Here is a 16,035-nt window from a genome sequence, read left to right as displayed (position 1 = left end):
AACTAGAGACTCCAAAACTAGAGACTCCGCCACTGGAAACTCCACAACTTGAAACTCTGCAACTGTTATATCTGCAACTAGAAAATCCACAACTATAAACTCACGTAGAAACTTCCCAACTACAAACTACACAACTAGAAACTCCACAACTAGAAAATCCACAACTAGAAACTTCCCAACTAGAAACTCCACATCGAAAAACTCCGCAACTACAAATTCTACAACTAGAAACTCCGCAACTAGAAACTGCTCAACTAGAAACTCTGCAAATAGAAACTCCACAACTAGAGACTCCACAACTCGAAACTCCACACTTATCAATTCCGCATCTTGAAACTCCACAACTAGCCACTCCACAACTAGAAACTCCACAACAAGAAACTCCACAACTAGATACTCCAGAACTACAAATTCCACAACTAGAAACTCCGCAACTACTAACTCCACAACTAGAAACTCCCCGACTAGAAACTCCGCAAATAGAAACTCCGCAAATAGAAACTCCACAGCTAAAAACTCCACAACTATAAACTCTGCAACTAGAAACTCCGCAACTAGAAACTCCACAGCTAGAAACTCCACAACTATAAACTCCACAACTAGAAACTTCAGAACTAGAGACTCCACAACTAGAGCCTGCACAACTAGAGACTCTGCAACTAGAAACTCCACAGCTAGAAACTCCACAACTAGAAACTCCACAACCATAGACTCCGCAACTAGAAACTCCACAACTTGAAACTCTGCAACACGAAACTCTGCAACTAGAAAATTCACAACTATAAACTCAAGTAGAAACTTCCCAACTAGAAACTACACAACTAGAAGCTCCGCAACTAGAAACTCCGCAACTAGAAAATCCGCAAATAGAAACTTCACAACTAGAAACTCCACAACAGGAAACTCCACAACTAAAAACTCCACAACTAAAAATCCAGAACTAGAAACTCCATGACTAGAGATTCCATAAGCAGAAACTCCACAGCTAGGATTTCAACAACTAGAAACCCCACAACTAGAAACTCCACAACTAGAAACTCTGCAACTAAAAAATCTACAACTAGAAACTCGAAAACTAAAACTCCAACTAGAAACTGAACACCTAGAAACTCTAAAACCAGAAACTCCGCAACTAGACACTCCACAACTAGAAACTCCACAACTAGGAACTCCACAACTAGAGACTCTACAACTACAAACTCCACAGATAGAAACACCACAACTTGAGACTTCGCATTTAAAAACACGGCAACTAGAAACTCACCAACTAGAAACTCCGCAACTATAAACTCCATAACTAGAAACTCCACAACTTGAAACACCACAACTAGATACTCCACAACTACAAATTCCACAACTAAAAACTCTACAACTACTACTGTGCAACTACAAACTCCACAACTAGAAACTCCACAACTAGAAAGTCTGTAACTAGAAACTCCGCAACTAGAAACTCCACAGCTAGATATTCCGCAACTAGAAACTCTGCAACTAGAAACTCCGCAACTAGAAACTCCACAGCTAGAAAATCCACAAATAGAAACTCCACAACTAGAAACTCCACAGCTAGAAACTCCACAACTATAAACTCCACAACTAGAAACACCAGAACTAGAGACTCCACAACTAGAGACTCTGCAACTAGAAACTCCACAGCTAGAAACTCCACAACTAGAAACTCCACAACAATAGACTCCGAAACAAGAAACTCCACAACTTGAAACTCTGCAACACGAAACTCTGCAACTAGAAAATCCACAACTATAAACTCAAGTAGAAACTTCCCAACTAGAAACTACACAACTAGAAGCTCCGCAACTAGAAACTCCGCAACTAGAAAATCCGCAACTAGAAACTCCGCAGCTAGAAATTCAGCAACTAAAAACTCTGCAACTAAAAACTCCGCAACTAGAAACTCCACAGCTAGAAAATCCACAAATAGAAACTGCACAACTAGAAACTCCACAACTACAGACTCCGCAACTAGAAAACTCCGCAACTAGAAACTCCACAACTAGAAACTCCACAACTAGAAACTCTGCAACTAGAAACTCCGCAAATAGAAACTCCACAGCTAGAAACTCCACAACTATAAACTCCACAACCAGAAACTCCACAACTAGAGACTCCACAACTACAGCCTGCACAACTAGAGACTCTGCAACTAGAAACTCCACGACTAGAAACTCCGCAACTAGAAACCCGACAACTACGAACCCCACAACTACGAATTCCACACAAGAAACTCCACAACTATAAACTCCACAACTTGAGCCTGCACAACTAGAGACTCTGCAACTGGAAACTCCACAGCTAGAAACTCCACAACTAAAAACTCCACAACTATAGACTCCGCAACTAGAAACTCCAACTCTTGAAACTCTGCAACACGAAACTCTGCATTGAAAAAAATCCACAACTGTAAACTCAAGTAGAATCTTCCCAACTAGAAACTACACAACTAGAAACTCCGCAACTAGAAAATCCACAACTAGAAACTTCACAACAAGAATCTCCGCAAATGGAAACTCCACAGCTAGAAACTCCACAACTTGAGACTTTGCAACTAGAAACTCGACAACTAGAAACTTCGCAACTAGAAACTCCACAACTGCAGACTCCACAACTACAGACTCCACAACTAGAAACTCTGCAACTAGAAACTCTGCAACTAGAAACTCCACAACTAGAGACTCCACAACCAGGGACTCCACATCAAAAACTCCGCAACTAGAAACCCGACAACTAAAAACACAAGAACTAGAGACTCCACAACTAGAGCCTGCACAACTAGAGACCCTGCAACTAGAAACTCCACGACTAGAAACTCCACAGCTAGAAACTCCACAGCTAGAAACTCCACAACCATAAACTCCACAACTACAAACTCCAGAACTAGAGACTCCACAACTAGAGCCTGCACAACTAGAGACTCTGCAACTAGAAACTCCACAGCTAGAAACTCCACAACTAAAAACTCCCCAACTATAGACTCCGCAACTAGAAACTCCAACTCTTGAAACTCTGCAACACGAAACTCTGCAACTAAAAAATCCACAACTGTAAACTCAAGTAGAATCTTCCCAACTAGAAACTACACAACTAGAAACTCTGCAACTAGAAACTCCGCAAATAGAAACTCCACAGCTAGAAACTCCACAACTATAAACTCCATAAATAGAAACTCCAGAACTAGAGACTCCACAACTAGAGCCTGCACAACTAGAGACTCCGCAACTAGAAACTCCACGACTAGAAACTCCGTACCTAGAAACCCGACAACTACGAACAACACAACTACGAATTCCACAATAGAAACTCCACAACTATAAACTCCACAACTTGACACTTCGCAACTAGAAACTCCTTAACTAGAAACTCCACAACTAGAGACTCCACAACTAAAAACTCCACAACTAGAAACTCCACAACTTTAGACTCCGCAACTAGAAACTCCAACTCTTGAAACTCTGCAACACGAAACTCTGCAACTAAAAAATCCACAACTGTAAACTCAAGTAGAATCTTCCCAACTAGAAACTACACAACTAGAAACTCCGCAACTAGAAAATCCACAGCTAGAAACTTCACAACTAGAAACTCCACAACAAGAAACTCCACAACTAAAAACTCCACAACTAAAAACTCCACAACTAGAAACTCCACAACTAGAGACTGCACAACTAGAGACTTCACATTTAGAATTTCCTCATATAGAACTACACAACTAGAAACTCCACAACTAGAGATTCTATAAGTAGAAACTCCACAGCTAGAAATTCAACAAATAGAAACCCCACAACGAGAAACTCCACAAGTAGGAACTCTGCAACTAGAAAATCTACAACTAGAAACTCGGAAAAAAAACTCCAACTAGAAACTCCACACCTATAAACTCCACAACTAGAAACTCCTCAACTAGACACTCCACAACTAGAAACTCCACAACTAGCAACTCCAACACTAAAGACTCCACAACTAAAGACTCCACAACTAAACACTCCACAAGTAGAAACTCCACAGATAGAAACACCACACCTTGAAACACCACAACTAGATACTCCACAACTACAAATTCCACAACTAGAGACTCCACAACTAGAGACTCCGCCACTAGAAACTCCAAAACTTGAAACTCTGCAATTCTTAGTTCTGCAACTAGAAAATCCACAACTATAAACTCACGTAGAAACTTCTCAACTAGAAACTACACAACTAGAAACTCCACAACTAGAAAATCCACAACTAGAAACTTCCCAACTAGAAACTCCACATCGAAAAACTCCGCAACTACAAATTCCACAACTAGAAACTCCGCAACTAGAAACTCCTCAACTAGAAACTCTGCAAATTGAAACTCCTCAACTAGAGACTCCACAACTAGAGACTCCACAACAAAAACTCCACAACTAGAAACCCGACAACTAGAAACTCCACAACTCTAAACTCCACACCTATCAATTCCGCATCTTGAAACTCCTCAGCTAGAAACTCCACAACTATAAACTCCACAACTAGAAACTCCAGAACTAGAGACTCTACAGCTAGAAAATCCACAAATAGAAACTCCACAACTAGAAACTCCAAAACTAGAAACTCTGCAACTAGAAACTCCGCAACTAGAAACTCCACAGCTAGAAACTCCACAACTATAAACTCCACAACTAGAAACTTCAGAAATAGAGACTCCACAACTAGAGCCTGCACAACTAGAGACTCTGCAACTAGAAACACCACAGCTAGAAACTCCACAGCTAGAAACTCCACAACTATAGACTCCTCAACTAGAAACTCCACAACTTGAAACTCTGCAACACGAAACTCTGCAACTAGAAATTCCACAACTATAAACTCAAGTAGAAACTTCCCAACTAGAAACTACACAACTAGAAGCTCCGGAACTAGAAACTCCGCAACTAGAAAATCCGCAAATAGAAACTCCACAACTAGAAACTCCATGACTAGAAACTCCGCCACTAGAAACTCTGCAACTAGAAACTCCACAACTAGAGACTCCACAACCAGGGACTCCACATCAAAAACTCCGCAACTAGAAACCCGACAACTAGAAACTCCACAACTAGAAACTCCACACCTATCAATTCCGCATCTTGAAACTCCACAACTATAAACTCTGCAACTAGAAACTCCGCAACTAGAAACTCCACAGCTAGAAACTCCACAACTATAAACTCCACAACTAGAAACTTCAGAACTAGAGACTCCACAACTAGAGCCTGCACAACTAGAGACTCTGCAACTAGAAACTCCACAGCTAGAAACTCCACAACTAGAAACTCCACAACCATAGACTCCGCAACTAGAAACTCCACAACTTGAAACTCTGCAACACGAAACTCTGCAACTAGAAAATTCACAACTATAAACTCAAGTAGAAACTTCCCAACTAGAAACTACACAACTAGAAGCTCCGCAACTAGAAACTCCGCAACTAGAAAATCCGCAAATAGAAACTTCACAACTAGAAACTCCACAACAGGAAACTCCACAACTAAAAACTCCACAACTAAAAATCCAGAACTAGAAACTCCATGACTAGAGATTCCATAAGCAGAAACTCCACAGCTAGGATTTCAACAACTAGAAACCCCACAACTAGAAACTCCACAACTAGAAACTCTGCAACTAAAAAATCTACAACTAGAAACTCGAAAACTAAAACTCCAACTAGAAACTGAACACCTAGAAACTCTAAAACCAGAAACTCCGCAACTAGACACTCCACAACTAGAAACTCCACAACTAGGAACTCCACAACTAGAGACTCTACAACTACAAACTCCACAGATAGAAACACCACAACTTGAGACTTCGCATTTAAAAACACGGCAACTAGAAACTCACCAACTAGAAACTCCGCAACTATAAACTCCATAACTAGAAACTCCACAACTTGAAACACCACAACTAGATACTCCACAACTACAAATTCCACAACTAAAAACTCTACAACCACTACTGTGCAACTACAAACTCCACAACTAGAAACTCCACAACTAGAAAGTCTGTAACTAGAAACTCCGCAACTAGAAACTCCACAGCTAGATATTCCGCAACTAGAAACTCTGCAACTAGAAACTCCACAGCTAGAAAATCCACAAATAGAAACTCCACAACTAGAAACTCCACAGCTAGAAACTCCACAACTATAAACTCCACAACTAGAAACACCAGAACTAGAGACTCCACAACTAGAGACTCTGCAACTAGAAACTCCACAGCTAGAAACTCCACAACTAGAAACTCCACAACAATAGACTCCGAAACAAGAAACTCCACAACTTGAAACTCTGCAACACGAAACTCTGCAACTAGAAAATCCACAACTATAAACTCAAGTAGAAACTTCCCAACTAGAAACTACACAACTAGAAGCTCCGCAACTAGAAACTCCGCAACTAGAAAATCCGCAACTAGAAACTCCGCAGCTAGAAATTCAGCAACTAAAAACTCTGCAACTAAAAACTCCGCAACTAGAAACTCCACAGCTAGAAAATCCACAAATAGAAACTGCACAACTAGAAACTCCACAACTACAGACTCCGCAACTAGAAAACTCCGCAACTAGAAACTCCACAACTAGAAACTCCACAACTAGAAACTCTGCAACTAGAAACTCCGCAAATAGAAACTCCACAGCTAGAAACTCCACAACTATAAACTCCACAACCAGAAACTCCACAACTAGAGACTCCACAACTACAGCCTGCACAACTAGAGACTCTGCAACTAGAAACTCCACGACTAGAAACTCCGCAACTAGAAACCCGACAACTACGAACCCCACAACTACGAATTCCACACAAGAAACTCCACAACTATAAACTCCACAACTTGAGCCTGCACAACTAGAGACTCTGCAACTGGAAACTCCACAGCTAGAAACTCCACAACTAAAAACTCCACAACTATAGACTCCGCAACTAGAAACTCCAACTCTTGAAACTCTGCAACACGAAACTCTGCATTGAAAAAAATCCACAACTGTAAACTCAAGTAGAATCTTCCCAACTAGAAACTACACAACTAGAAACTCCGCAACTAGAAAATCCACAACTAGAAACTTCACAACAAGAATCTCCGCAAATGGAAACTCCACAGCTAGAAACTCCACAACTTGAGACTTTGCAACTAGAAACTCGACAACTAGAAACTTCGCAACTAGAAACTCCACAACTGCAGACTCCACAACTACAGACTCCACAACTAGAAACTCTGCAACTAGAAACTCTGCAACTAGAAACTCCACAACTAGAGACTCCACAACCAGGGACTCCACATCAAAAACTCCGCAACTAGAAACCCGACAACTAAAAACACAAGAACTAGAGACTCCACAACTAGAGCCTGCACAACTAGAGACCCTGCAACTAGAAACTCCACGACAGGAAACTCCACAGCTAGAAACTCCACAGCTAGAAACTCCACAACCATAAACTCCACAACTACAAACTCCAGAACTAGAGACTCCACAACTAGAGCCTGCACAACTAGAGACTCTGCAACTAGAAACTCCACAGCTAGAAACTCCACAACTAAAAACTCCCCAACTATAGACTCCGCAACTAGAAACTCCAACTCTTGAAACTCTGCAACACGAAACTCTGCAACTAAAAAATCCACAACTGTAAACTCAAGTAGAATCTTCCCAACTAGAAACTACACAACTAGAAACTCTGCAACTAGAAACTCCGCAAATAGAAACTCCACAGCTAGAAACTCCACAACTATAAACTCCATAAATAGAAACTCCAGAACTAGAGACTCCACAACTAGAGCCTGCACAACTAGAGACTCCGCAACTAGAAACTCCACGACTAGAAACTCCGTACCTAGAAACCCGACAACTACGAACAACACAACTACGAATTCCACAATAGAAACTCCACAACTATAAACTCCACAACTTGACACTTCGCAACTAGAAACTCCTTAACTAGAAACTCCACAACTAGAGACTCCACAACTAAAAACTCCACAACTAGAAACTCCACAACTTTAGACTCCGCAACTAGAAACTCCAACTCTTGAAACTCTGCAACACGAAACTCTGCAACTAAAAAATCCACAACTGTAAACTCAAGTAGAATCTTCCCAACTAGAAACTACACAACTAGAAACTCCGCAACTAGAAAATCCACAGCTAGAAACTTCACAACTAGAAACTCCACAACAAGAAACTCCACAACTAAAAACTCCACAACTAAAAACTCCACAACTAGAAACTCCACAACTAGAGACTGCACAACTAGAGACTTCACATTTAGAATTTCCTCATATAGAACTACACAACTAGAAACTCCACAACTAGAGATTCTATAAGTAGAAACTCCACAGCTAGAAATTCAACAAATAGAAACCCCACAACGAGAAACTCCACAAGTAGGAACTCTGCAACTAGAAAATCTACAACTAGAAACTCGGAAAAAAAACTCCAACTAGAAACTCCACACCTATAAACTCCACAACTAGAAACTCCTCAACTAGACACTCCACAACTAGAAACTCCACAACTAGCAACTCCAACACTAAAGACTCCACAACTAAAGACTCCACAACTAAACACTCCACAAGTAGAAACTCCACAGATAGAAACACCACACCTTGAAACACCACAACTAGATACTCCACAACTACAAATTCCACAACTAGAGACTCCACAACTAGAGACTCCGCCACTAGAAACTCCAAAACTTGAAACTCTGCAATTCTTAGTTCTGCAACTAGAAAATCCACAACTATAAACTCACGTAGAAACTTCTCAACTAGAAACTACACAACTAGAAACTCCACAACTAGAAAATCCACAACTAGAAACTTCCCAACTAGAAACTCCACATCGAAAAACTCCGCAACTACAAATTCCACAACTAGAAACTCCGCAACTAGAAACTCCTCAACTAGAAACTCTTCAAATTGAAACTCCTCAACTAGAGACTCCACAACTAGAGACTCCACAACAAAAACTCCACAACTAGAAACCCGACAACTAGAAACTCCACAACTCTAAACTCCACACCTATCAATTCCGCATCTTGAAACTCCTCAGCTAGAAACTCCACAACTATAAACTCCACAACTAGAAACTCCAGAACTAGAGACTCTACAGCTAGAAAATCCACAAATAGAAACTCCACAACTAGAAACTCCAAAACTAGAAACTCTGCAACTAGAAACTCCGCAACTAGAAACTCCACAGCTAGAAACTCCACAACTATAAACTCCACAACTAGAAACTTCAGAAATAGAGACTCCACAACTAGAGCCTGCACAACTAGAGACTCTGCAACTAGAAACACCACAGCTAGAAACTCCACAGCTAGAAACTCCACAACTATAGACTCCTCAACTAGAAACTCCACAACTTGAAACTCTGCAACACGAAACTCTGCAACTAGAAATTCCACAACTATAAACTCAAGTAGAAACTTCCCAACTAGAAACTACACAACTAGAAGCTCCGGAACTAGAAACTCCGCAACTAGAAAATCCGCAAATAGAAACTCCACAACTAGAAACTCCATGACTAGAAACTCCGCCACTAGAAACTCTGCAACTAGAAACTCCACAACTAGAGACTCCACAACCAGGGACTCCACATCAAAAACTCCGCAACTAGAAACCCGACAACTAGAAACTCCACAACTAGAAACTCCACACCTATCAATTCCGCATCTTGAAACTCCACAACTAGAAACTCCGCAACTAGAAACTCCACAACTAGAAACTCTACAACAAAAAGTCTGCAACTAAAAACTCCACAGCTACAAAGTCCGCAACTAGAGCCTCTGCAACTAGAAACTCCGCAACTAGAAACTCCACAGCTAGAAACTCCACAGCTAGAAACTCCACAACCATAAACTTCTCAACTAGAAACTCCAGAACTAGAGACTCCACAACTAGAGTCTGCACAACTAGAGACTCTGCAACTGGAAACTCCACAGCTAGAAACTCCGCAACTAAATACTTCACAACTATGGACTCCGCAACTAGAAACTCCACAACTTGAAACTCTGCAACACGAAACTCTGCAACTAAAAAATCCACAACTGTAAACTCAAGTAGAATCTTCCCAACTAGAAACTACACAACTAGAAACTCTGCAACTAGAAACTCCGCAAATAGAAACTCCATAGCTAGAAACTCCACAACTATAAACTCCACAAATAGAAACTCCAGAACTAGAGACTCCACAACTAGAGCCTGCACAACTAGAGACTGCACAACTAGAGACTTCAATTTTGAAACTTCTCATACAGAAACTACACAACAAGAAACTCCACGACTAGAGATTCTATAAGTAGAAACTCCACAGCTAGAAATTCAACAAATAGAAACCCCACAACTAGAAACTCCACAAGTAGGAACTCTGCAACTAGAAAATCCACAACTAGAAACTCGGAAAAAAAACTCCAACTAGAAACTCCACACCTATAAACTCCACAACTAGAAACTCCTCAACTAGACACTCCACAACTAGAAACTCCACAACTAGGAACTCCAACACTAAAGACTCCCCAAAAAGACTCCACAACTAAAGACTCCACAAGTAGAAACTCCACAGATAGAAACACCACAACTTGCAAAACCACAACTAGATACTCCACAACTACAAATTCCACAACTAGAGACCTCTCAACTAGAGACTCCGCCACTAGAAACTCCACAACTTGAAACTCTGCAACTCTTAATTCTGCAACTAGAAAATCCACAACTATAAACTCACGTAGAAACTTCCCAACTAGAAAATCCACAACTAGAAACTTCCCAACTAGAAAATCCACAACTAGAAACTTCCCAACTAGAAACTCCACATCGAGAAACTCCGCAACTACAAATTCCACAACTAGAAACTCCGCAACTAGAAACTCCTCAACTAGAAACTCTGCAAATAGAAACTCCTCAACTAGAGACTCCACAACTAGAGACTCCACAACAAAAACTCCGCAACTAGAAACCCGACAACTAGAAACTCCACAACTCGAAACTCCACACCTATCAATTCCGCATCTTGAAACTCTACAACTACACACTCCACAACTAGAAACTCCACAACTAGAAACTCCACAACTAGATACTCCACAACTACAAATTCCACAACTAGAAACTCTGCAACTACTAACTCCACAACTAGAAACTTCACGACTAGAAACTCCGCAAATAGAAACTCCGCAAATAGAAACTCCACAGCTAGAAACTCCACAACTTGAAACACCACAACTAGATACTCCACAACTACAAATTCCACAACTAGAAACTCCACAACTAGAAACTCCACAACTAGAAACTCCGCAACTAGAAACTCCAAAGCTCGAAACTCCACAACTTTAGACTTTGCAACTAGAAACTCGGCAACAAGAAACTTCGCAACTAAAAACTCCACAACGAGAGACTCCATAACTAAAAACTCCACAACTAGAAACTCCACAACTGCAGACTCCACAGCCAGGGACTCCACATCAAAAACTCCGCAACTAGAAACCCGACAACTAGAAACTCCACAACTAGAAACTCCACAACTAGAGACTTCACATTTAGAATTTCCTCATATAGAACTACACAACTAGAAACTCCACGACTAGAGATTTTATAAGTAGAAACTCCACAGCTAGAAATTCAACAAATAGAAACCCCACAACAAGATACTCCACAAGTAGGAACTCTGCAACTAGAAAATCTACAACTAGAAACTCGGAAAGAAAACTCCAACTAGAAACTCCACACCTATAAACTCCACAACTAGAAACTCCTCAACTAGACACTCCACAACTAGAAACTCCACAACTAGCAACTCCAACACTAAAGACTCCACAACTAAACACTCCACAAGTAGAAACTCCACAGATAGAAACACCACAACTTGAAACACCACAACTAGATACTCCACAACTACAAATTCCACAACTAGAGACTCCACAACTAGAGACTCCGCCACTAGAAACTCCAAAACTTGAAACTCTGCAACTCTTAATTCTGCAACTAGAAAATCCACAACTATAAACTCACGTAGAAACTTCCCAACTAGAAACTACACAACTAGAAACTCCGCAACTAGAAAATACACAACTAGAAACTTCCAAACTAGAAACTCCACATCGAGAAACTCCGCAACTACAAATTCCACAACTAGAAACTCCGCAACTAGAAACTCCTCAACTAGAAACTCTGCAAATAGAAACTCCTCAACTAGAGACTCCACAACTAGAGACTCCACAACAAAAACTCCGCAACTAGAAACCCGACAACTAGAAACTCCACAACTCTAAACTCCACACCTATCAATTCCGCATCTTGAAACTCCACAACTAGACACTCCACAACTAGAAACTCCACAACTAGAAACTCCACAACTAGATACTCCACAACTACAAATTCCACAACTAGAAACTCTGCAACTACTAACTCCACAACTAGAAAATCCACGACTAGAAACTCCGCAAATAGAAACTCCGCAAATAGAAACTCCACAGCTAGAAACTCCACAACTATAAACTCCACAACTAGAAACTCCAGAACTAGAGACTCTACAGCTAGAAAATCCACAAATAGAAACTCCACAACTAGAAACTCCAAAACTAGAAACTCTGCAACTAGAAACTCCGCAACTAGAAACTCCACAGCTAGAAACTCCACAACTAGAAACTCCACAACTAGAAACTTCAGAACTAGAGACTCCACAACTAGAGCCTGCACAACTAGAAACTCTGCAACTAGAAACTCCACAGCTAGAAACTCCACAACTAGAAACTCCACAATTATAGACTCCGCAACTAGAAACTCCACAACTTGAAACTCTGCAACACGAAACTCTGCAACTAGAAAATCCACAACTATAAACTCAAGTAGAAACTTCCCAACAAGAAACTACACAACTAGAAGCTCTGCAACTAGAAACTCCGCAACTCGAAAATCCGCAAATAGAAACTTCACAACTAGAAACTCCACAACAGGAAACTCCACAACTAAAAACTCCACAACTAAAAACTCCACAACTAAAAACTCCACAACTAGAAACTCCATGACTAGAGATTCCATAAGTAGAAACTCCACAGCTAGAAATTCAACAACTAGAAACTCCACAACTAGAAACTTTGCAACTAGAAAATCTACAACTAGAAACTCGAAAACTAAAACTCCAACTAAAACTCAACACCTAGAAACTCCAAAACCAGAAACTCCGCAACTAGACACTCCACAACTAGAAACTCCACAACTAGGAACTCCACAACTAGAGACTCTACAACTAGAAACTCCAAGATAGAAACACCACAACTTGAGACTTCGCATTTGGAAACACGGCAACTAGAAACTCGCCAACTAGAAACTCCGCAACTAGAAACTCCATAACTAGAAACTCCACAACTTGAAACACCACAACAAGATACTCCACAACTACAAATTCCACAACTAGAAACTCCGCAACTAGGAACTCCACAGCTCGAAACTCCACAACTTTAGACTTTGCAACTAGAAACTCGGCAACTAGAAACTTCGCAACTAGAAACTCCACAACGAGAGACTCCATAACTAAAAACTCCACAACTAGAAACTCCACAACTGCAGACTCCACAACTACAGACTCCACAACTAGAAATTCCGCAACTAGAAACTCTGCAACTAGAAACTCCAAAACTAGAGACTCCACAACCAGGGACTCCACATCAAAAACTCCGCAACTAGAAACTCCGCAACTAGAAACTCCACAACTAGAAACTCCACAACTAGAAAGTCTGCAACTAGAAACTCCGCAACTAGAAACTCCACAGCTAGAAATTCCGCAACTAGAAACTCTGCAACTAAAAACTCCGCAACTAGAAACTCCACAGCTAGAAAATCCACAAATAGAAACTCCACAACTAGAAACTCCACAACTACAGACTCCGCAACTAGAAAACTCCGCAACTAGAAACTCCACAACTAGAAACTCCACAACTAGAAACTCTGCAACTAGAAACTCCGCAAGTAGAAACTCCACAGCTAGAAACTCCACAACTATAAACTCCACAACTAGAAACTCCAGAACTAGAGACTCAACAACTAGAGCCTGCACAACTAGAGACTCTGCAACTAGAAACTCCACGACTAGAAACTCCGCAACTAGAAACCCGACAACTACGAACCCCACAACTACGAATTCCACACTAGAAACTCCACAACAATAAACTCCACAACTTGACACTTCGCAACTAGAAACTCCGCAACTAGAAACTCCATAACTAGAAACTCCACAACTTGAAACACCACAACTAGATACTCCACAACTACAAATTCCACAACTAGAAACTCCACAACTAGAAACTCCAAAACTAGAAACACTGCAACTAGAAACTCCACAACTAGAAACTCCACACCTATCAATTCCGCATCTTGAAACTCCACCACTAGAAACTCCACAACTAGAAACTCCACAACTAGGAACTCCACAACTAGTCCTCCGCAACTACCAACTCCACAACTAGAAACTCCACAACTAGAAAGTCTGCAACTAGAAACTCCGCAACTAGAAACTCCACAGCTAGATATACCGCATTTAGAAACTCTGCAACTAGAAACTCCGCAACTAGAAACTCCACAGCTAGAAAATCCACAAATTGAAACTCCACAACTAGAAACTCCACAACTACAGACTCCGTAACTAGAAAACTCCGCAACAAGAAACTCCACAACTAGAAACTCCACAACTAGAAACTCTGCAACTAGAAACTCCAAAACTAGAAACTCCGCAGCTAGAAACTCCACAACTATAAACTCCACAACTAGAAACACCAGAACTAGAGACTCCACAACTAGAGCCTGCACAACTAGAGACTCTGCAACTAGAAACTCCACGACTAGAAACTCCATGACTAGAGATTCCATAAGTAGAAACTCCACAACTAGAATTTCAACAACTAGAAACCCCACAACTAGAAACTCCACATCGAGAAACTCCGCAACTACAAATTCCACAACTAGAAACTCCGCAACTAGAAACTCCTCAACTAGAAACTCTGCAAATAGAAACTCCTCAACTAGAGACTTCACAACTAGAGACTCCACAACAAAAACTCCGCAACTAGAAACCCGACAACTAGAAACTCCACAACTCTAAACTCCACACCTATCAATTCCGCATCTTGAAACTCCACAACTAGACACTCCACAACTAGAAACTCCACAACTAGAAACTCCACAACTAGATACTCCACAACTACAAATTCCACAACTAGAAACTCTGCAACTACTAACTCCACAACTAGAAAATCCACGACTAGAAACTCCACAAATAGAAACTCCGCAAATAGAAACTCCACAGCTAGAAACTCCACAACTATAAACTCCACAACTAGAAACTCCAGAACTAGAGACTCTACAGCTAGAAAATCCACAAATAGAAACTCCACAACTAGAAACTCCAAAACTAGAAACTCTGCAACTAGAAACTCCGCAACTAGAAACTCCACAGCTAGAAACTCCACAACTAGAAACTCCACAACTAGAAACTTCAGAACTAGAGACTCCACAACTAGAGCCTGCACAACTAGAAACTCTGCAACTAGAAACTCCACAGCTAGAAACTCCACAACTAGAAACTCCACAACTATAGACTCCGCAACTAGAAACTCCACAACTTGAAACTCTGCAACACGAAACTCTGCAACTAGAAAATCCACAACTATAAACTCAAGTAGAAACTTCCCAACAAGAAACTACACAACTAGAAGCTCTGCAACTAGAAACTCCGCAACTCGAAAATCCGCAAATAGAAACTTCACAACTAGAAACTCCACAACAGGAAACTCCACAACTAAAAACTCCACAACTAAAAACTCCACAACTAAAAACTCCACAACTAGAAACTCCATGACTAGAGATTCCATAAGTAGAAACTCCACAGCTAGAAATTCAACAACTAGAAACTCCACAACTAGAAACTTTGCAACTAGAAAATCTACAACTAGAAACTCGAAAACTAAAACTCCAACTAAAACTCAACACCTAGAAACTCCAAAACCAGAAACTCCGCAACTAGAC

The sequence above is a fragment of the Rhipicephalus microplus genome, chromosome 8 (genome assembly GCF_043290135.1).
Source record: "Rhipicephalus microplus isolate Deutch F79 chromosome 8, USDA_Rmic, whole genome shotgun sequence".
In the NCBI taxonomy this organism is placed as follows: domain Eukaryota; kingdom Metazoa; phylum Arthropoda; class Arachnida; order Ixodida; family Ixodidae; genus Rhipicephalus; species Rhipicephalus microplus.
Note: the sequence above shows the minus strand (reverse complement) of the source record.